The sequence below is a fragment of the Pseudophryne corroboree genome, chromosome 4 (genome assembly GCF_028390025.1).
Source record: "Pseudophryne corroboree isolate aPseCor3 chromosome 4, aPseCor3.hap2, whole genome shotgun sequence".
Taxonomy (NCBI): Eukaryota; Metazoa; Chordata; class Amphibia; order Anura; family Myobatrachidae; genus Pseudophryne; species Pseudophryne corroboree.
The window spans coordinates 185,634,608-185,658,825 of NC_086447.1; the positions used below are offsets into that span (position 1 = coordinate 185,634,608).

Consider the following 24,218-nt stretch of genomic DNA (forward strand, 5'->3'; position numbering starts at 1 on the left):
GTCTTGGTATGCTGAAGCATTAAGATTGCCCTTCACTGGAGATAAGAGGACATAAGCCCAAACCCTGAAAAGCAGCTCCATACCATTATCCCTCCACCAAACTTCACAGTTGGCATAATGCTGTCATCAGGAAACATTCTCCCGGCATCTGCCAAACCCAGAATTACCTATCTGACTGCCAAGCAGAGAAGCGTGATTCATCATTCCACAGAACATGTTTCCACTGCTCCACAGTCCAGTGTTGTTTACACCACTCCATCTGACACTTGGCATTGGGCTTGGTAATGTGAGGCTTGCATGCAGATGCTTGACCATGGAAACCCATTCCATTAAGTTCCAGCCACACAGTTTATGTGATTACATTAATGCTAGTGGAATCAGAAGAGCGTTGGAGACTTTTACGCACCATGCGCCTTAGCAGTTGTTGACCCTGCTCTGTGATTTTATGTGATCTTCTGCTTCATGGCTGAGTTGCTATTGTTCCTAAACACTTCCACTTTCTAATAATATCACTAACAGTTGACTGTAGAATATCCAGCAGGGATGAAATTTCACGAACTGTCTTATTACAAAGGTGGCATCCTATCACAGTACCATGCTTGGAGTCACTGAGCTCTTCAGAACGACCCATTTTGTATCCCAAATGTTAGCAAATGGAGACTGCCTGGCTAGGTACTTGATTTTATACAACTGTGGCAACGGGTCTGATTTGAAACACCTGAATTCAATAATTAACAGGTGTAACCAAATACTTTTGTCCATATAGTGTAGCTGTGTATTAAATGTATTCTATCCGGACTGCGGGGTGAGTTGAGCAGGGAAAGAAAGTACTGGGACAAGGTCGCACATTGCAGGCACCATCTTGCTGCAAGCATACTCACTATCTCCCTCACCCCTATCTCCCTCCTCCCTAGTCACCCACTATCTCCCTGTCACCCACAATCTCCATCACTTACTATCTCCCTGTCACCAGTGGTGTATTTCCCATTAAGCATGTGAGGCACGTGCCTAGGGGCGGCACTTGGATGCTTGTGTTGGTAACGTCAGCCCAAAAAGAGCCAGTAACTGCAAAATATTTAAACTGTACTGTACCATATGCCATCTTGAATGAACTGTAAATGGGCAGACATGCACATACTTCCCCTGTAAGCTGTCCTACTTAGTAAATATGTGTACATAATTAAAAAAAAAAAATCATAGCTAGTTCCTTTTTTTGTATTCTATTAAATTGGCTACCATCAAATGAGGGCTTACATCCAATGAGTAGAGTACAAATAAAAAAATTAGGCAGACGGAAGGGCAGCTGTTGCTGTAGGCGCCCTCACCCCTAAATCTGCCCCTGCCTGTCACCCATGGCTCCCCAGTCACTCATTATCTCTCTGTCATCCCTGCCTCCCCAGGTACCCACTATCTCCTTGTCACCCACTATCTCCGTCACCTACTATCTCCCTGTCACCCCTGCCTCTCCAGTCATCCACAATCTCCCTGTCACCCATGCCTCCCCAGTTACCTATTATCTTGCTGTCACCCACTATCTTCATGTCACCCCTACCTCCCCAGTCACTCACTATCTTCTTGTCACCCACTATCTCCATCACCTATTATCTACCTGTTACCCCTGCCTCCCCAGTCAACTACTATCTCCCCATCACCCACTATCTCTGCAACCTATTATCTCCCTGTCACCCCTGCCTCTCCAGTCACCCACTATCTCCTTGTCATCCACTATCTCCATAACCTACTATTTCTTTGTCACCCATGCCTCCCCAGCAGGGCCGGACTGGCCCTCTGGCACTTCTGGCAAATGCCAGAAGGGCCGATGGCCACGTGGGCCGGTCCAGCCGAGCAGCAGCAGCAGTTTGCTTCTGAGCCGAGGAGCCGTGAAACGGGCTACGCCCGCCCACTTCTATGACATCAGCTGAACTGTCCGTCCACCGAATGGGCTCTCTAGCAGTCTACCCCACGTGACGGCTGTGGACCGTAGCATGCAGCTGAGAAGATTCCTTCAGCCCCACACACACAAAGCAGACGATGACACTAGCTGCTGCTGCTGGTGGGAGCACAGCAAGCGAGGTGATTGCAGTAACTCCAGTCTGGTCAAGCATAGAGATAACAAGGCTAAAGGTAAAACAGCGGGCAGTACATACACTTGAAGAGTGACTATTGGTGTTAACCCCTGCAGTGCCTTTCAGCTGTGCTCACAAGCTAATGCCTTTATATAAAGGCTGAGACTACCCCTTTTCACCTTCATTATTTAACCTGTAGCGCAGTCCAATTTGCTGGTCATTTAATATTAAAAAGACTTTGTGCTTTTAAAGGAATTTACAAGTATCACTGCTTGATGGTTCTGTACAAAGGGCAATTTCATTTGCTGAGTCCTATCCATCTCTTTTGTATTCCACATTGCACAGCACAGTCACTGGTGGGACAGAACTAAAGGTCCACTCCATACACACTATGCGATATCACACACGATATCGCTAATTTTCAGCTTTCTGAGCGATATCGTTTGTGATATCGGTCTGTGGCAAAAGAGGATAAATGTACCAACTAGCGCCTCTGGGCCCCCATGTTGAAGTGAAGGACTGGACTGAGATTACGTTCGCCTGAGGGCCATCCCGGACTGTCCACCCAGGGAGACTATCTGGTGACTTTTAACTAACGTACCTTTTGAGAACTGCTTCACACCAATTCTCTATAAACTCTGGTAATTGTTCTATCAGACTAGTCCACATTGCACTTGGGGAATATATAGAATCCTTTTATGTTATATGTGTATGTCATCTGATTAAAAATTGTGTTGTACTACACATGATGATATTCTGGTTTTTCCACATATGGTGAGAGTTCTCCGGTCAGAAGAATTAGAAGATATTCAGGAGGATCTTCACCATAAAGGAACGTATTGACATTGCATTGTTGTCTTGATTGAAGTGTTCCTTGTTGAGGCGCTAGTTGGTACATTTATCCTCTTTTGCCACAGACTTGTTCATTTTAAGTGTATAGGAGGGACACTTGTTTGGATATTGGTACCCATAAGCAGCCTTTGTGCGCAGCCTATTTATCACTCAATTTTTCACAGTTGTGACGTTTGTGATATCGCCAGTGTGTATGCTACAGACGATGAATGATGTGCACTTCCACACTTCGTTATTGTCCACCTTTCGGCGGCTGTGCATGCAGTTCAACTTGGTAAATCTTGCTTGCAGCAAAATAGGTAATCTTACCATGCTGCCTTTCTCTCTCCCTAGTCCCTACTGTATGCCCTTGCTATCCCTCTCTCTGTCACTCTGCCTGTCCCTATGTCCCTGCTGTCACTCTCCCTGAATTTTGTCTCATTCCATGTGGCATAATGTGAATTTTGGCTCATACTGTGTGCTATAATGTGAATTTCGGCTCATTTTGTGTGCCTAAATGTGAATTGCGGCTCATACCGTGTGCTATAATATGAATTGCGGCTCATTCTGTGTGCTATAATGTGAATTGCGGCTCATTCCGTGTGCTATAATGTGAATTTTGGCTCATTCAGTTTCCGTGTGCTATAATGTGAATTTCGGCTCATTCTGTGTGCTATAATGTGAATTTTGGCTCATTCCGTGTGCTATAATGTGAATTTTGGCTCATTCCATGTGCTATAATGTGAATTTTGGCTCATACTGTGTGGTATGTGAAAGGGGCACCAGTACTAGATAGTATAAGGGGTCCTGCTATTGTGGTGCATAATGTGTATAAGGGGTATATGGTGTGGTAAACTACAATGAAGGACACGCCCCATTTTGAGTGACCACGCCCCTTTTCTGGAACGCGCACGCCTTTGGCGCGCGCTTAGTTACAACCTTTATTTTTCCATACCCCCACTTCAACATTTCCACTTCAACCAATGGTTGTGTGTATTTTAATACAGAATGGTGTACACTTGTATGTAGTTATAATATTAATTATATTTGTAAGAGCATAGACTAAGAAGTAGGAGAAGTCGGGAATAGTAAGGGGAGGAGTCAGATGCTGACACCGAAGTGGGCCTGTGTGCTTCAAAAATGTCAGGGCCTATTTTTGGTCCCAGTCCGGCCCTGCTCCCCAGTCACCTATTATCTCCCTGTCACCCACTATCTTCCTGTCACCCCTGCCTCCCCGGTCACCTACTATCTCCTTGTCATCCACTATCTCCATCACCTATTATCTCCTGTTACCCCTGCCTCCTCAGTCAACTACTATCTCCTTGTCACCCACTATCACCCTGTCACCACTGCCTCACCAGTCACCCACTATCTACCTGTCACGCCTGCCTCCCTAGTTACCCACTATCTACTTGTCACCCACTATCTCCATCACCTACTTTCTCCATGTCACCCTTGCCTCCCCAGTCAATTACTCTTTCCCTGTCACCCCTGCCTCCCATCACCCACTATCTCTTTGTTACCCCTGCCTCTCCAGTCACCTACTATTGTGTGGCCATGCCCCTTTCTTGTGAGATTACACCCCGTTTTGTGGCACATGCCTTGGACACGCGCTATCCCTTTAAAAAGTTTATCCCATCAAGAGGTGCCAAAATTTATATTTGCTTACCAAAAAAATTAAGCTTCATCCAGCCCTGCCTGTCAGCACTCATTAACAAACACACACCCACACACACATACACACAATCTGACCCCCTACACACACCCAGAGAAAAGAAGAAGACTGGAGAAAAGGGAAAGGGTGGCCACCACTGCTGCTGCTGACTCTACCTATCTGACCGGGGGAGTTCTGGAGGATGAAAGAGAAAGCCTTATTTTTTTTTGTTTTTTTGTTGACTCAGTGTCGAGCTTCAGTGGCTTGCACCCTTAGGCAGCTGCCTAAAGCTGTCTAATGATAGATCCGGCCCTGGCTCTTGGGCAGTGGCACCACTTACCCACCCCTAGTAATGGCCTTGGGAGAGTGGGCTTTACGTGAACATGCTGTAACCTCCATGGGAATAGCTGCGGAGACATAAAGGGCATGATCACAGCCCACTTAATGTGTGAAACGGGTGTGGTATGGTATGCTGGCGGCCGGGCTCCCGGCGACCAGCATACTGGCGCCGGAAGCCCGACCGCCGGCATACCGACAGCGTGGCAAGTGCAAATGAGCTCCTTGCAGGCTCGCTGTGCTCGCCACTCTGCGGGCACGGTGGCGCATTTATTCTCCCTCCAGGGGTGTCATGGACCCCCACGAGGGAGATAAACTGTCAGTATGCTGTCTGTCGGGATTCCGGCGCCGGAATACTGTGCGCCGGGATCCCGACAGTCAGCAACCTGAAGACCACCCATGTGAAACTAGATACAGCCATAACAGGGCAAATATGGCAGCATTTGGAACAATGCAATACATTTATAATACATTTGAATATATATACTATCGATCAAGTTGTCATAGCCATCTATGATCAGCGGCTTTGACTGATGGATTTAAAATGGCAACAGAAATAAATGCTAAATCAGACTGGACAAAAGTTCTGGATTTTTTCACCAGCTGTGATCTGGTGGAGATTGGATCTAATGCTATGTACACATTATGCGATCCCATACGATGCAATATCGTATGATGGGGGTCATTCCGAGTTGATTGCACGTAGCAACTTTTTGCTGCTCCTGCGATCAACCTGACGCCGCAGATGGGGGAGTGTATTGTAGCATAGCAGGGCTGCGAACGCTTGTGCAGCCCTGCTATGCTAAAAAAGTTTCAAATAAAACAAGACAAGGGCTGCAGTTACTCACCCAGTGCGACGGATCCAACAATGAAGGTCCCGGTCCTGACGTCAGACATCCGCCCTCCAAACGCCTCGACACGCCTGCGTTGGACTCACCACGCCTGGAAAACGGTGAGTATCCACCCTGGAACGCCTCCCGCCTGTCTGTCTTCTTGCGATCGCCGCTGCGATCACATTTATCGCTGGCGGCGGCGTCGCCCGCCAACAATCATGCATGCGCAATTCGTCTGCTGCACATGCACATATCCGACCTGTTTGCACTGCAGCGAAGAACCGTTGTGTGCGAACGGGTCGGAATGACCCCGATATTGTATAAGATAAGATATATCAGATTGGATCGTGTGTACACACTACAAACGATGTCTAGAAACAAAGTCATCACTGGCGTTCAAAACCACACAATATCGCCTCATCAAGACTGCATGCAGTCCGACGTACAATGGGGGTCATTCCGAGTTGTTCGCTCGTTGCCGATTTTCACAATGGAGCGATGAAGGCAAAAATGTGCATGCGCATGGTACGCAGTGCGCATGCGCTAAGTATTTTAGCACAAAACTTAGTAGATTTATTCACGTCCGAACGAAGAATTTCCATCGTTGAAGTGATCGGAGTGTGATTGACAGGAAAGGGGTGTTTCTGGGCGGAAACTGGCCGTTTTCTGGGAGTGTGCGGAAAAACGCAGGCGTGCCAGGATAAAACGCGGGAGTGTCTGGAGAAACGGGGGAGTGGCTGGCCGAACACAGGGCGTGTTTGTGACGTCAAACCAGGAACGAAACTGACTGAACTGATCGCAGTGTAGGAGTAAGTCTCGAGCTACTCAGAAACTGCTAAGAATTATCTATTCGCAATTCTGCTAATCTTTCGATCGCAATTCTGCTAAGCTAAGATATACTCCCAGAGGGCGGCGGCTTAGCGTGTGCAATGCTGCTAAAATCTGCTAGCGAGCGAACAACTCGGAATGACCCCCAATGTCGCATGCGACCCGCAATAGCGCACATCATACGTCGGATCATGCATACACATTATGCAATATCATTTAGGACTGAACAATGGGGGTCATTCCGACCCGATTGCATGCTGCACTTCCTCGCAGTGGTGCGTTCGGGTCGGAACTGCACATGCGTGGCGTGTGCACGCGCGTCGATGCTCGGTGATGGCGGTCGCCGGGCAACGACAACGGGAACGAGGAAGGCGGTCGCAGCGGCGACCACAAGAAGATTCACAGGAGGAAGGCGTGTTGGGGTGACTACTGACCATTTTCCGGGAGTGGTCCAGCAAACCCAGGCGTGTCCAGGCGTTTTGAGGGCGGATGTCTGCCGTCAAATCCGGGACCTGCATCTCTGGATCCGTCGCAAAGGGTAAGTAGGTATAGGGCTGGTCTTGTTTTGCTTGAGACTTTTTTAGCATAGCAGGGCTGCACAAGCGATGGCAGCCTTGCTATGCTAAAATACACTCCCCCATAGGCGGCGTCAAGTTGATCGCACGAGCAGCAAAAAGTTGCTAGGTGCGATCAACTCGGAATGACCCCCAATATCGTTCAGATTGTGAACGATATTGCATAGTGTGTATGGGCCATAACTCTATTCTTCTGATGGAATGCATTTAGCTACTTTTAGTTACATTTAGCAGAGAAGCTCTATTGAAGGCACACTTACTCAAAACCAACCTTCGGAATCAACTTAGACCTGATGCTACTACACTATCGTACTTCATTTAAGAGGTTGGCACAGTGGTTAGCATTACTGCCTCACAACCCTGAAGACGTGAGTTCATTTCCTGAGCAAGACACATATGTGTGGAGTTTGCATGTCCTCCCGTGTTTGTGCGGGTTTTCCCTGGTTGCTCCGTTTTCGTAACATTAATTGGCTTCTGACAAAAATAAAAAATTAACCCTAATTGTATATGTGTGCTGTAAGCCCCATTAGGCAGATGTATATAACTGAAATGTTCTCTGTAAAGTGCGTAGTAATATGTGGGCACTATATAAATAAATGAAACTGATTTTACGATAAAATTTAAATAACTTTATTTAAAGATGGGGGTGGAAAAAACATTACAGAGGATGGAGTTGTTTTTCTGCCTGTGCAAAACCTAGGAGCACTTCTGTCTGAGAGCAGGTGTATCCAGTGTACATTGAAAATAAGGTCCAGTTTCTATATACCCATTAAACCTGACCATAATCTGTTAACACTTCAATCAGGCGTGGGAGTCTTCACAGGTGCTTATCTCTCCACTTATTATTCCGATCACAGACCTCTATGAATTCACTTGTGTGAAAGGAAATGTTTGTAAATCCCCAGCACTACTGCAGCGTATTCGGAGAGATCATCTGCCGTGGCTCTGATCCGCATTAGACAAGGCTTAAAACAACATACTTTCCATGCCCCGCCTGGCCCACTTTCGCAGAACAAAGGTATTAACGAGAGCCTTTAGCACTCTTTCTAATAAGATCTTGCAGGTTGCTCCTCTCATTCCTGCTGCCTTTGAGACTTTATCTCCTCGATTTGATTGATGTAATCTCTCAGATTTGTCACATCCATGTAGGCACTGGATGATGTCTCTTGATAAATCTGTATTTAATCTAAATCCTACTACCTGAAGACAAACACAAGTATTTGACCTTTGTATTTAGTTTGGTTCGCTGTATAACAAATCATGTAATTATTCTATTGTATTAATACTCATTGCATTTACTGTTAGGGGTCTATTCATGGCGCTGAGAAAAGCCCTATTTTGAAGTAAACAGTGCTTTTCTCTGCTCTGTGCTATTCATAAAGCAGGTTACCGTAGAGAAATTTCTGACTTCTCCAGCGGCAACCCCGCTCCATTCCTGAATCATTGCAGTGCAATTCATTAAAGGGCGGAAAGCTCTGCTTTACACTTCTCCTGTGTGTTCAGATTCGCCATCCCTATCTTCTGCCCGGCAAACGTTTTGGTTTTGCCCTCTGAACTCCCAGCAGCCATTGCAGCCTACTCTGAGTTTAGTGCATGCGCAAGAAGGACACATTGGACAGCAGCTGTTGACCTGGATTGCCGGAAAGGTAAGTATACATGTATTATTACTTAACAAGGCTATATATTGCATCAAACTGATGTGATATATAGTGAGCAGTAACAATTCTGTTTTCATTTTCTACATAAATAGATCCCTTAATCTATAAGCGAGAAAGCTAAATGTAGAGGTATACCCAACTGTTTCCAATAGCTCTTCTAATGTCTTTTCCACATTATAGTGTAACTGTGGCTTACAATCCGTGTAGGATGCCATTTTGCAAGCTGAACCAATATTAATAAGAAAATAGATGATTTAAATCACTAAGAAGCAGAAACATTGCAGAGTGACGACCCCTCCATGCTTTATTCATTAATTATATTGTCCTTAAAAAGATACAGTACTTGTGCTTAAGAATGGATATCTGTAAAACCTGGACTGTTAAGGTGCATTGAGGAATGAGATTGGGAGCCATTAATATATGGCATGCTGTCCTGTGGGGGTTGGCTCCCAGTGAGCGTCCATTATATGTGACATACTGTCCTCCCTATGTTTTGCTATGGTGTGGTGTTTCACTGCAGTTGGACCAGAGGAGGATTTACCACAAGGCAAAGAAAGCAGCTGCTTAGGGCCCTGTTGGTCTCAGGGGGCCCACCGACAAGGCGGTATAAAGGGCATTACTGGCGGACCGTGAGCTTCCCCGAAAGTGTCCGAGAGCTGGGCTGGCTGAATACTCTCAGCAGGCTGTCAGTGATTAGACAGGTGTTAGGTGCCGGCTCCAGCGCATGACTGTGTCTCCAGTCCTGCAGTACTGTGCGTGCGACCAGTCATGACACACGTATGTATGACGTCAGATGCTTAGTGAGAAGAGTCGGGATGTGCATGGAAAAAAGCATGAGGTCTTCCAGTGTACTTTATTGCAGTATTTTTTTTCCATTTTCTATAACATCCACCTATTTCAGATTCCAATCATGCGGGAGTGGGTGGTGGTGGGGGTGGGGGGCGGGGGTGGACTGGATAGTGTGTATTGTTTGAGGAAGGGGGGCCCCAAACCGGTGTCTTGTTTAGGGCCCCAAGAGGTCTAAAACCGCCTCTGAGTTGGACCACCTCATACGTTGCTTCAGCACTTCGGAATCCTAACAAAACTAAACGGAGAGGAAGATTAGGGACAGTTGTACATCTTTTGATAAACTTTTGCAGCTTATCAGTTTACAAACCCTGTGAGTGTGAGATATCAAGGGATCACCCTGTTCCAGCATCTACTCCATTCACTGATAAATATTATATTGTACAGAGCACAGTATGCCGCAAACTGGTGTACATCCAACTTCATCTTTTACTTCCAAAACTTCTTCTGTTTTACAGGACCAGTAATCCCAACATGCAATTTGTCTTATATATCAGTGGCAAGAGTCACAAATATACACTATATGACAAAAGTGTCAGGAATGACGCAAAGAACGTTAAGATAAGGCAGTTAGCGATGCCGATAATTTCTGTTTGTAAATCTATTGAGGGACATGAAAATGATAAAAAAAATAAGATTTTACTTACCGGTAAATCTATTTCTCGTAGTCCGTAGAGGATGCTGGGACTCCGTAAGGACCATGGGGATAGACGGGCTCCGCAGGAGATGGGGCACTTTAAGAAAGCTTTGGACTCTGGGTGTGCACTGGCTCCTCCCTCTATGTCCCTCCTCCAGACCTCAGTTAGGGAAACTGTGCCCAGAGGAGATGGACAGTATGAGGAAGGATTTTTGTAAATCTAAGGGCGAGATCCATACCAGCCACACCAATCACACCGTATAACTTGTGATACACTACCCAGTCAACAGTATGAACAACAACATAGCCTCGGTTAAACCGATAAACTATAACATAACCCTTATGTAAGCAACAACTATATACAAGTCTTGCAGATGAAGTCCGCACTTGGGACGGGCGCCCAGCATCCTCTACGGACTACGAGAAATAGATTTACCGGTAAGTAAAATCTTATTTTCTCTAACTTCCTTGAGGATGCTGGGACTCCGTAAGGACCATGGGGATTATACCAAAGCTCCCAAACGGGCGGGAGAGTGCGGATGACTCTGCAGCACCGATTGAGCAAACATGAGGTCCTCCTCAGCCAGGGAATCAAACTTGTAGAACTTTGCAAAGGTGTTTGAACCCGACCATGTAGCAGCTCGGCACAATTGCAATGCCGAGACCCCTCGGGCAGCCGCCCAAGAAGAGCCCACTTTCCTAGTGGAATGGGCCTTAACCGATTTAGGCAATGGCAAACCTGCAGTAGAATGCGCCTGCTGAATCGTATTACAGATCCAGCGAGCAATAGTCTGCGTTGAAGCAGGAGCGCCAACCTTGTTGGCCGCATACAGAACAAACAGAGCTTCAGTCTTCCTGATTCTAGCTGTTCTGGTCACATAAATCTTCAAAACCCTGACCACATCCAGGGACTCCGAATCCTCCAAGTCCCGTGTAGCCACAGGCACGACAATAGGTTGTTTCACATGAAAAGATGAGACCACTTTTGGCAGAAAGTGAGGACGAGTCCTCAACTCTGCCCTATCCACGTGAAAAACCAAGTACGGGCTATTATGTGATAAAGCCGCCAATTCTGAAACACGTCTTGCCGAAGCCAATGCCAACAACATGACCACTTTCCACGTGAGGTATTTCAACTCCACAGTTTTGAGTGGTTCAAACCAAGGTTAAGATCCCAAGGCGCCACCGGAGGCACAAAGGGAGGCTGAATATGCAGCACACCCTTCACAAAAGTCTGTACTTCAGGAAGAGAGGCTAATTCTCTTTGAAAGAAAATGGATAAGGCCGAAATTTGTACCTTTATGGACCCTAATTTTAGGCCCAAAGTCACTCCTGTCTGAAGGAAGTGAAGTAGATGGCCCAAATGGAACTCCTCCGTAGGAGCAGCTTTGGCCTCATACCAAGAAACATATTTTCGCCCTATACGGTGATAATGTTTTAACGTCACGTCTTTCCTAGCCTTGATCAGGGTAGGAATTACCTACTCTGGAATCCCTTTTTCCGCTAGGATCCGGCGTTCAACCACCATGCCGTCAAACGCAGCCGCGGTAAGTCTTGGAACAGACAGGGCCCCTGCCGCAGCAGGTCCTGCCTTAGAGGAAGAGGCCACGGATCTTCTGTGAGCAACTCTTGCAGCTCCGGATACCAAGTCCTCCGTGGCCAATCTGGAACAATGAGGATTGTTCTGACCCTGCTTATTCTTATTATTCTCAACACTTTGGGTATGAGAGGAAGAGGAGGAAACACATAGACCGAACTGAACACCCAAGGTGTCACCAGAGCATCCACCGCTACCGCCTGAGGGTCCCTTGACCTGGCGCAATACCGCTTTAGCTTTTTGTTGAGACGGGATGCCATCATGTCTATTTGAGGCAGTCCCCCCCGACCCGTGATCTGTGCGAAGACTTCTTGATGAAGTCCCCACTCTCCCGGATGCAGGTCGTGCCTGCTGAGGAAGTCCGCCTCCCAGTTGTCCACCCCCGGGATGAACACTGCTGATAGCACGCTTACATGGCCTTCCGCCCAGCGTAGAATCCTGGTCGCTTCTGCCATGGCCACTCTGCTCCTCGTTCCGCCTTGGCAGTTTATATGAGCCACTGCCGTGACATTGTCGGACTGAATCAGAACTGGTTTTTCCCGAAGCAATTCCTCCGCTTGACGCAGGGCGTTGTATATGGCCCTCAACTCCAGGACGTTGATGTGGAGACAAGTCTCTAGATTTGACCAGAGACCTTGGAAATTTCATCCCAGTGTGACTGCTCCCCAGCCTCGGAGGCTTGCGTCCGTGGTCACCAGGACCCAGTCCTGAATGCCGAACCTGCGACCCTCTAGTAGGTGAGCACTGTGCAGCCACCACAGGAGAGATACCCTGGTCCTGGGAGACCGGGTGATCCTTCGATGCATTTGTAAATGGGACCCGGACCACTTGTCCAAGAGGTCCCATTGAAAAGTCATCGCATGGAACCTGCCGAAAGGGATGGCCTCGTATGAAGCCACCATCTTCCCCAGGACCCGCGTGCAATGATGCACTGAAACCTGTTTTGATTTTAATCGGTTCCTGACCAGGGCTATGAGCTCCTGAAACTTTTCGACCGGAAGAAAAACCTTTTTCTGGTCTGTGTCTAGAATCAGGCCCAAAAAAGTTAGACGCGTTGTAGGGACTAGCTGGGACTTTGGTATATTGAGAATCCAGCCGTGTAACTGCAACGTCTTCATGGACAGAGACACGCTGTCCAGCAACTTCTCCCGAGATCTCGCCTTTATGAGGAGATCGTCCAAGTATGGGATAATTATGACCCCCTGCCTGCGCAGGAGCACCATCATTTCCGCCATTACCTTGGTGAAAATTCTCGGGGCCGTGGAAAGCCCAAGCGGCAACGTCTGAAATTGGTAGTGACAGACCTGCACTGCAAATCTCAGGAACGCCTGATGAGGGGGGAATACCGGAACATGAAGGTAAGCATCCTTTATGTCCAGGGACACCATCCAATCCCCCCCCTCCAGGCTGGCGATGACCGCCCTGAGTGATTCCATTTTGAACTTGAACCTCTTCAAGTACAGGTTCAGGGATTTTAGGTTTAAAATGGGTCTGACCGAACCGTCCGGTTTCGGGACCACAAACAGGGTTGAGTAATATCCCTCTCCTTGCTGGAGATGAGGAACTGTGACAATCACCTGTTGAATATACAATTTTTGGATTGCTGCCAACACTAGCTCCCTCTCTGACGGGGGAAGCCGGCAGAGCCGACTTGAAAAACCGGCGAGGAGGCAAGTCTTCGAATTCCAGCCTGTATCCTTGAGAAACAATCTCTAATGCCCAGGGATCCACCTGCGAGTGAACCCAGACGTGGCTGAAAAACCGAAGACGAGCCCCCACTAGATCTGCCTCCCCCCGGGAAGCCCCAGCGTCATGCGGTGGACTTTGCAGACGCAGGGGAGGACTTCTGCTCTTGGGAACTAGCTGTGTGCAGCTTCTTTCCCCTGCCTTTCCCTCTGGCAACAAAGGACAATCCCCGTACCTTTTTGTTTTTATTGGAACGAAAGGACTGCATTTGATAATAAGGTGCCTTTTTTGTATGCTGCGGGGGGACATAAGGTAAGAAATTCGACTTACCAGCCGTAGCAGTAGAGACAAGGTCCGAGAGGCCGTCTCCAAACAACTCCTCCCCTTTGTAAGGCAAGGACTCCATATGCCGCTTTGAATCGGCGTCTCCCGTCCACTGTCGGGTCCACAAGAGCCGCCTAGCAGAAATAGACATAGCATTTATTCTGGAGCTTAATAAACAAATGTCTCTCTGAGCATCTCTCATATACAAGGCAGCATCTCTGATATGCTCTATGGTCATTTGAATGGCATCCCTATCTAAGGTGTCAATCTCCGTAGATAAGGAATCCGCCCATGCCACAACCGCACTACAAACCCAGGCCGACGCCATAGCCGGTCTAACAATAGTACCTGAATGAGTGTAAGCAGGGGAGAGTCCGGGGAGCTTCCTCTCAGCGGTGCTGTGGAGAGAAAATGGCGCTGGTGAGTGCTGAGGGAGAAGCCCCGCCCCCTCGGCGGCGGGCTTCTGTCCCGCTCAAACTTACTAAAATATGGCGGGGGCTCTTTTATATACATGTACAGTGCCCACCTGTACATGTATATTGTCTTTTACCATAATAGAGGTGTTATATTGCTGCCCAGGGCGCCATCCCACCCCCCCTGCGCCCTGCACCCTTACAGTGACCGGAGTATGTGAGGTGTATGGGAGCTATGACGCACATCTGCAGTGCTGTGCGTTACCTCAGTGAAGCTGAAGGCTTCTGCCGCCTGACATCCTCTGACTTCGGTTCTTCTGGCTCTGTGAGGAGAACGGCGGCGCGGCTCTGGGGGTGGACGCCCAGTAAGAACCTGTGTTCACCCACTCTGGAGCTAGTGGTGTCCAGCAGCCGAGGAAGTAGAGCCTATCTTAGACAAGAAGGTCTGCCCCTCTCTCCTCAGTCCCACGATGCAGGGAGCCTGTTGCCAGCAGTGCTCCCTGTGAAAAAGTAGAAAAAAATCCAAACAAAAATGCTTCTAGGCAGAGAACTCAGGAGAGCTCTCTGCAGTGCACCCATCCTGCTCTGGGCACAGTGTAAAACTGAGGTCTGGAGGAGGGGCATAGAGGGAGGAGCCAGTGCACACCCAGAGTCCAAAGCTTTCTTAAAGTGCCCTATCTCCTGCGGAGCCCGTCTATCCCCATGGTCCTTACGGCGTCCCAGCATCCTCAAAGACGTTAGAGAAATAAATATATGTGTTTGTGGATGTACAGTATGTAAGCAGTGTTGTAGTCAGATGCCTGCTCACGGGCCTCACTCGCATTCCTATTAGTGAAGCAATCATGTGGTCCGGGTGCTGCGGCACATGGCCAATGGGGACATGGGCATTATACAATTAATTATTCCCTGGTCCTGTTGTTCACTAGCTCATTCATTATCCCCATATCACCCACCCCAACTAACTCTGTTATTCATCATCTCCTTTATCACCCCCACCCTATTATTCATTACCATCATTCTCTATCACTCCCTCACTCATTAGTCATCACCTGCCTGTACTCATTGCCATCCTTGATCACTCCCTACTCCTGTCCTGTACACCCTCACCTTGATAGATCTCACCTCCAGTGATGGCTGCAGTGCTGACCACACTTTGCATAGGGGAGTGGGGTGCTGTTAGCACTAACCTTACAGTGTACATCCTCAACACATTGTATTGATATTAATCACATATGCACTAACATAAGCGATTAGTATTGCAAAGGACCGTTCTCCTGACAGCTGTCCTTTGCGGTGTGCTCCGGTACTTGTACTTCTGGGTTTATGGCCTGGGAGTCATCTGTGCATGCGCAGAAGGACTTGGCAGCCGCGGTGCATGCTGGGAGGGATCCGATCAGATCCCTCACACAGCTCAATGCATACTTGCCTACCTGACCCTCTCCATGAGGGAGAAAATGCTCGTAATGTATGATTGCCAAACACCTTTCTTATCAATTAACTAGCTCACCACAGGTGATGGCAATCATACATTACCAGGAAAGTCCAGGAACAGAGCATTTTCTCCCTCATGGAGAGGGTCAGGTAGGCAAGTATGGCGCAATGCGGTAAGAAGCTCATAGGCTTCTATAGTTTTACCATGTGCATCAGAGCCCCGGCGTCTGAGCTTTAGTACATTTGGAAATGCGATAAAAACTGTTTTTTTCCCACATTTCTGCTTTAGTACATTATGCCCAAAAACATAAATGTAATGTTGTATGTAATATACACAGCAGTATTCATCTTCACTTCTCCTTCTAAGTCCGCCCCCAGACTCCCATTGGTTAGTTTCACAGGAGTTTGGGGGCGTGATTAGAAGGAAAAGTGAAGCCAAACGCTGCTGCGTCCTGGGTGCTGCGGCTGTGAAGCGCACAGTACTGCTGATCCCGGAGGTAAGGCAGCCAGCACATGCATTACATATAACGTTGCATGTATGTTTATAAAATCATTACTTAATGTAGTAGGATATCAGTATTTGTTTCAGTGAGATGAGTGTGGGTAGCCAGATAAATAAACACCCATCAATATAAGCAATAAATTACATATAATACATTTTCAAAGCACATTATTATTGGCAATTTGACAGCGTGAAAAATGGGGTATGGGTCATTAGGTCGACCACACTTAGCTCGACAGTCATTAGGTCGACCACTATTGGTCGACATGCAGTAGGTCGACATGGTCAATAGGTCGACATAAAAAAAGGTCGACGTGAGTTTTTTTTACTTTTGTTGGTGTCGTTTTCTTCGTAAAGTGACGGGGAACCCCAATTAGTGCACCGTGTCCCCTCGCATGGCTCGCAAGGTGCCTTGCTCCGCTACCTCTGTGCTCAGCACAGGTTGCCATTCTCAATTGCAGTCCATGTGGATCATAAAGTATGAAAAAGTTAAAAGAATGAAAAATATTAGAAAAACTCATGTCGACCTCACCTAGATGCAAGTACTCTAATGTCCAAGTGGGGGCTGCAGCACTGTTCGCGCCTGCCTCCTTTCAAACTATTGAAAACGACCCTCCAAAAATGGTTGCCGCCTCAGAGTAGACAGTTATGAGGCCTCCTCTAGTATCTTTAATAACTGTATCCTCTGAGGCGGTGGCCATTTTGGGAGGGACATTTTCAATAGAGCACTGCGGGTAGGGTTGCCACCTCATCTCTTTAATTCTGGACACATATTACACAGGTTCTATGGCTGCCTGACTTCAAGACTCCATTTCACCTGGTTTTAATCAGCCACAGAACCTGTGTAATTAATATGTGTCCAGAATTAAAGGGATGAGGTGGCAACACTAACTGCGGGTGTACGGCGGAGGACGGACGGAGCACGGCAGTGGATGGACGGGCGGTGGACAGACAGCAGAATGAGCTGCCTGGGCCCTTCCCCCTCTGTCAGAGAGGCTGGGCTCAGGACTGCTGTGTGCCCAGTACCCCCCTGATGGCAGCCATGTTGGCAGGGGGCAGGTGACTGGGTGAGGGGGAAGGTGAATGGGTGAGGTTGGCAGGGAGTAGGTGATTGGGTGAGGATGGCAGGGGCACTATACTCTGGGCTTTACTTGTATCTGGCATTATAGTGGGGGCAAAAAAATGTTAAATATTTCGAAATACGGAATAATCCATTATCCAAAATGCTTCTGATCCCAAGCATTTTGGATAAGGGACACTCAATCTGATATATATTGGTCCCAATCCTCCTCAGTAACTTCCATTATAGTGCTGTTAATTCTTTATTTAGCCTTTGTGCTAATGAGACTCAAGTGCATGATTTGGTATTAAACTGTAGTTGCCACATTCTTGACCAGTCTACCTAGATCCTCCTACAAACCCCTCCCGGTGTGTCTACCCTGTGGCATACCTTTGAGTCATCTGCAAAAAGGCATACTTTCTCTTTAGAAAATAAATGTAAAAGGTGAGTGATTCCTTAGATGGTGCTGGGATCAAATATAGTCACTTTCCTTTATGACATGTACTGTCCCTTTAAAACATAGGGGCAGATGTATTAACCTGGAGAAGGCATAAGGAAGTGATAAACCAGTGATAAATGCAAGGTGGTAATGCACCAGCCAATAAGCTCTTAACTGTTAATTTACATCCCTTCACTTTCCCCTACTGAAATATACATAACTGCTGAGGCTGGTCTCTCTCCAGTCATAGCTCTCCTCTAAATCATGTGATCATAAACAGTTCCCATCTCCGGGGCAACAGTGTGTTTTTCTATTAACACTGATGTCACTTGATATTAGTGATGAGCGGGTTCGGATCCTCGGGATCCGACCCGCCCGAACTTCACCTTTTTTTTACACGGGTCCGAGCGACTCGGATCCTCCCGCCTTGCTCGGTTAACCCGAGCACGCCCGAACGTCCTCATCCCGCTGTCGGATTCTCGCGAGATTCGGATTCTATATAAGGAGCCGCGCGTCGCCGCCATTTTCACACGTGCATTGAGATTGATAGGGAGATGACGTGGCTGGCGTCCTCTCCGTTATATTAGAAAAGAACAGAGTAAACTGAGTGACTTAGTTATGTGGGGAGGATTGGGGACGGGGAGCAGCTGTTAGGGAGTACAGTGCAGGGTTTACCACCAGTGAGTTAGTTTAATCCTTTGTTTCTCTGCCTGAATAAAACGCTCCACCATATCTGTGCTCAGTGTGCTGCACTGCTGCATGATATATCTGTGCTGACTCGTGCACTGCTCACACTGCCTAATTGTGGGGACTGGGGAGCAGTTATAGCAGGAGTACAGTGCACAGTCTGCTGACAGTGTCCACCAGGTCCGTTATATACAGTATATTATATATATATATAAGCAGTACGATAGGCCACGGCTGTACCTACCTCTGTGTCGTCAGTGCACTCGTCGTCCATAAGTAATATAATACTATACTTACTATCCATCCATCTACATTGTATAACTACCTGTGGTGGGGTTTTTTTTCCTTCATACTAGTTTAGCAGTCTGCTGACAGTGTCCACCAGGTCCGTTATATACAGTAGAGATGAGCGGGTTCGGTTCCTCGGAATCCGAACCCGCCCGAACTTCATGTTTTTTTTCACGGGTCCGAGCGACTCGGATCTTCCCGCCTTGCTCGGTTAACCCGAGCGCGCCCGAACGTCATCATGACGCTGTCGGATTCTCGCGAGGCTCGGATTCTATCGCGAGACTCGGATTCTATATAAGGAGCCGCGCGTCGCCGCCATTTTCACTCGTGCATTGAGATTGATAGGGAGAGGACGTGTCTGGCGTCCTCTCCATTAGAATAGAGATAGATTAGATAGAGAGAGAGAGATTGTGCAGAGTCGCAGACAGAGTTAGTTTACCACAGTCAGTGACCAGTGCAGTTGCTAGTTAACTTTTATTTAATATAATATATCCGTTCACTTCTCTCTGCTATATCCGTTCTCTGCCTGAAAAAAAAAACGATACACAGCACAGTCAGTCACACAGTGTGACTCAGTCTGTGTGCACTCAGCTCAGCCCAGTGTGCTGCACAGTCATCAATGTATAAATTAAAAGCTTATAATTAATTGTGGGGGAGACTGGGGAGCACTGCAGGTTGTTAGCAGGAGCCAGGAGTACAATTATATTAATTAACAGTGCACACTTTTGCTGCAGGAGTGGTGACCAGTGCCTGACCACCAGTATAGTATTGTTGTATACTACTAATATCTCTTTAAATATCAACCAGTCTATATTAGCAGCAGACACAGTACAGTGCGGTAGTTCACGGCTGTGGCTACCTCTGTGTCGGCACACGGCAGGCAGTCCGTCCGACCAGAATTGTATTATTTATTATTATATACCTACCACCTAACCGTGGTTTTTTTTTCATTCTTTATACCGTCATAGTGTCATCCTAATTGTTACGAGTATACTACTATCTCTTTATCAACCAGTGTACAGTGCGGTAGTTCACGGCTGTGGCTACCTCTGTGTCGGCACACGGCAGGCAGTCCGTCCGACCAGAATTGTATTATTTATTATTATATACCTACCACCTAACCGTGGTTTTTTTTTTCATTCTTTATACCGTCATAGTGTCATCCTAATTGTTACGAGTATACTACTATCTCTTTATCAACCAGTGTACAGTGCGGTAGTTCACGGCTGTGGCTACCTCTGTGTCGGCACACGGCAGGCAGTCCGTCCGACCAGAATTGTATTATTTATTATTATATACCTACCACCTAACCGTGGTTTTTTTTTCCATTCTTTATACCGTCATAGTGTCATCCTAATTGTTACGAGTATACTACTATCTCTTTATCAACCAGTGTACAGTGCGGTAGTTCACGGCTGTGGCTACCTCTGTGTCGGCACACGGCAGGCAGTCCGTCCGACCAGAATTGTATTATTTATTATTATATACCTACCACCTAACCGTGGTTTTTTTTTCATTCTTTATACCGTCATAGTGTCATCCTAATTGTTACGAGTATACTACTATCTCTTTATCAACCAGTGTACAGTGCGGTAGTTCACGGCTGTGGCTACCTCTGTGTCGGCACACAGCAGGCAGTCCGTCCGACCAGAATTGTATTATTTATTATTATATACCTACCACCTAACCGTGGTTTTTTTTTCATTCTTTATACCGTCATAGTGTCATCCTAATTGTTACGAGTATACTACTATCTCTTTATCAACCAGTGTACAGTGCGGTAGTTCACGGCTGTGGCTACCTCTGTGTCGGCAGTCGGCAGGCAGTCCGTCCATCCATAATTGTATTATTATTATAATATATACCACCTAACCGTGGTTTTTTTTCCATTCTTTATACCGTCGTCATAGTGTCATACTAGTTGTTACGAGTATACTACTATCTCTTTATCAACCAGTGTACAGTGCGGTAGTTCACGGCTGTGGCTACCTCTGTGTCGGCAGTCGGCAGGCAGTCCGTCCATCCATAATTGTATTATTATTATAATATATACCACCTAACCGTGGTTTTTTTTTCATTCTTTATACCGTCGTCATAGTGTCATACTAGTTGTTACGAGTATACTACTATCTCTTTATCAACCAGTGTACAGTGCGGTAGTTCACGGCTGTGGCTACCTCTGTGTCGGCAGTCGGCAGGCAGTCCGTCCATCCATAATTGTATTATTATTATAATATATACCACCTAACCGTGGTTTTTTTTCCATTCTTTATACCGTCGTCATAGTGTCATACTAGTTGTTACGAGTATACTACTATCTCTTTATCAACCAGTGTACAGTGCGGTAGTTCACGGCTGTGGCTACCTCTGTGTCGGCAGTCGGCAGGCAGTCCGTCCATCCATAATTGTATTATTATTATAATATATACCACCTAACCGTGGTTTTTTTATACCACCTAACCGTGGCAGTCCGTCCATAATTGTATACTAGTATCCAATCCATCCATCTCCATTGTTTACCTGAGGTGCCTTTTAGTTCTGCCTATAAAATATGGAGAACAAAAAAGTTGAGGTTCCAAAATTAGGGAAAGATCAAGATCCACTTCCACCTCGTGCTGAAGCTGCTGCCACTAGTCATGGCCGAGACGATGAAATGCCAGCAACGTCGTCTGCCAAGGCCGATGCCCAATGTCATAGTACAGAGCATGTCAAATCCAAAACACCAAATATCAGAAAAAAAAGGACTCCAAAACCTAAAATAAAATTGTCGGAGGAGAAGCGTAAACTTGCCAATATGCCATTTACCACACGGAGTGGCAAGGAACGGCTGAGGCCCTGGCCTATGTTCATGGCTAGTGGTTCAGCTTCACATGAGGATGGAAGCACTCAGCCTCTCGCTAGAAAACTGAAAAGACTCAAGCTGGCAAAAGCACCGCAAAGAACTGTGCGTTCTTTGAAATCCCAAATCCACAAGGAGAGTCCAATTGTGTCGTTTGCGATGCCTGACCTTCCCAACACTGGACGTGAAGAGCATGCGCCTTCCACTATTTGCATGCCCCCTGCAAGTGCTGGAAGGAGCACCCGCAGTCCAGTTCCTGATAGTCAGATTGAAGATGTCAGTGTTGAAGTACACCAGGATGAGGAGGATATGGGTGTTGCTGGCGCTGGGGAGGAAATTGACCAGGAGGATTCTGATGGTGAGGTGGTTTGTTTAAGTCAGGCACCCGGGGAGACACCTGTTGTCCGTGGGAGGAATATGGCCGTTGACATGCCAGGTGAAAATACCAAAAAAATCAGCTCTTCGGTGTGGAGGTATTTCACCAGAAATGCGGACAACAGGTGTCAAGCCGTGTGTTCCCTTTGTCAAGCTGTAATAAGTAGGGGTAAGGACGTTAACCACCTCGGAACATCCTCCCTTATACGTCACCTGCAGCGCATTCATAATAAGTCAGTGACAAGTTCAAAAACTTTGGGTGACAGCGGAAGCAGTCCACTGACCAGTAAATCCCTTCCTCTTGTAACCAAGCTCACGCAAACCACCCCACCAACTCCCTCAGTGTCAATTTCCTCCTTCCCCAGGAATGCCAATAGTCCTGCAGGCCATGTCACTGGCAAGTCTGACGAGTCCTTTCCTGCCTGGGATTCCTCCGATGCATCCTTGCGTGTAACGCCTACTGCTGCTGGCGCTGCTGTTGTTGCCGCTGGGAGTCGATGGTCATCCCAGAGGGGAAGTCGTAAGCCCACTTGTACTACTTCCAGTAAGCAATTGACTGTTCAACAGTCCTTTGCGAGGAAGATGAAATATCACAGCAGTCATCCTACTGCAAAGCGGATAACTGAGTCCTTGACAACTATGTTGGTGTTAGACGTGCGTCCGGTATCCGCCGTTAGTTCACAGGGAACTAGACAATTTATTGAGGCAGTGTGCCCCCGTTACCAAATACCATCTAGGTTCCACTTCTCTAGGCAGGCGATACCGAGAATGTACACGGACGTCAGAAAAAGACTCACCAGTGTCCTAAAAAATGCAGTTGTACCCAATGTCCACTTAACCACGGACATGTGGACAAGTGGAGCAGGGCAGGGTCAGGACTATATGACTGTGACAGCCCACTGGGTAGATGTATGGACTCCCGCCGCAAGAACAGCAGCGGCGGCACCAGTAGCAGCATCTCGCAAACGCCAACTCTTTCCTAGGCAGGCTACGCTTTGTATCACCGCTTTCCAGAATACGCACACAGCTGAAAACCTCTTACGGCAACTGAGGAAGATCATCGCGGAATGGCTTACCCCAATTGGACTCTCCTGTGGATTTGTGGCATCGGACAACGCCAGCAATATTGTGTGTGCATTAAATATGGGCAAATTCCAGCACGTCCCATGTTTTGCACATACCTTGAATTTGGTGGTGCAGAATTTTTTAAAAAACGACAGGGGCGTGCAAGAGATGCTGTCGGTGGCCAGAAGAATTGCGGGACACTTTCGGCGTACAGGCACCACGTACAGAAGACTGGAGCACCACCAAAAACTACTGAACCTGCCCTGCCATCATCTGAAGCAAGAAGTGGTAACGAGGTGGAATTCAACCCTCTATATGCTTCAGAGGTTGGAGGAGCAGCAAAAGGCCATTCAAGCCTATACAATTGAGCACGATATAGGAGATGGAATGCACCTGTCTCAAGTGCAGTGGAGAATGATTTCAACGTTGTGCAAGGTTCTGATGCCCTTTGAACTTGCCACACGTGAAGTCAGTTCAGACACTGCCAGCCTGAGTCAGGTCATTCCCCTCATCAGGCTTTTGCAGAAGAAGCTGGAGGCATTGAAGAAGGAGCTAACACGGAGCGATTCCGCTAGGCATGTGGGACTTGTGGATGCAGCCCTTAATTCGCTTAACAAGGATTCACGGGTGGTCAATCTGTTGAAATCAGAGCACTACATTTTGGCCACCGTGCTCGATCCTAGATTTAAAGCCTACCTTGGATCTCTCTTTCCGGCAGACACAGGTCTGCTGGGGTTGAAAGACCTGCTGGTGACAAAATTGTCAAGTCAAGCGGAACGCGACCTGTCAACATCTCCTCCTTCACATTCTCCCGCAACTGGGGGTGCGAGGAAAAGGCTCAGAATTCCGAGCCCACCCGCTGGCGGTGATGCAGGGCAGTCTGGAGCGACTGCTGATGCTGACATCTGGTCCGGACTGAAGGACCTGACAACGATTACGGACATGTCGTCTACTGTCACTGCATATGATTCTCTCAACATTGATAGAATGGTGGAGGATTATATGAGTGACCGCATCCAAGTAGGCACGTCACACAGTCCGTACTTATACTGGCAGGAAAAAGAGGCAATTTGGAGGCCCTTGCACAAACTGGCTTTATTCTACCTAAGTTGCCCTCCCACAAGTGTGTACTCCGAAAGAGTGTTTAGTGCCGCCGCTCACCTTGTCAGCAATCGGCGTACGAGGTTACATCCAGAAAATGTGGAGAAGATGATGTTCATTAAAATGAATTATAATCAATTCCTCCGC

General features: G+C 47.3%; 1 long non-coding RNA gene across 4 annotated transcripts in view; it reads left to right on the top strand.

The window, feature by feature from the left end:
• The first annotated feature begins 7,938 nt into the window (after window positions 1-7,938).
• The window catches only part of LOC134911237 (uncharacterized), a 199,799-nt gene continuing 183,519 nt past the window's right edge, over window positions 7,939-24,218 (top strand). For all 4 annotated transcript variants that reach the window (XR_010176422.1, XR_010176421.1, XR_010176419.1 and 1 more), the window contains exon 1: window positions 7,939-8,141. This is a non-coding gene — a long non-coding RNA (uncharacterized LOC134911237). The remainder of the gene's footprint in view (window positions 8,142-24,218) is intronic.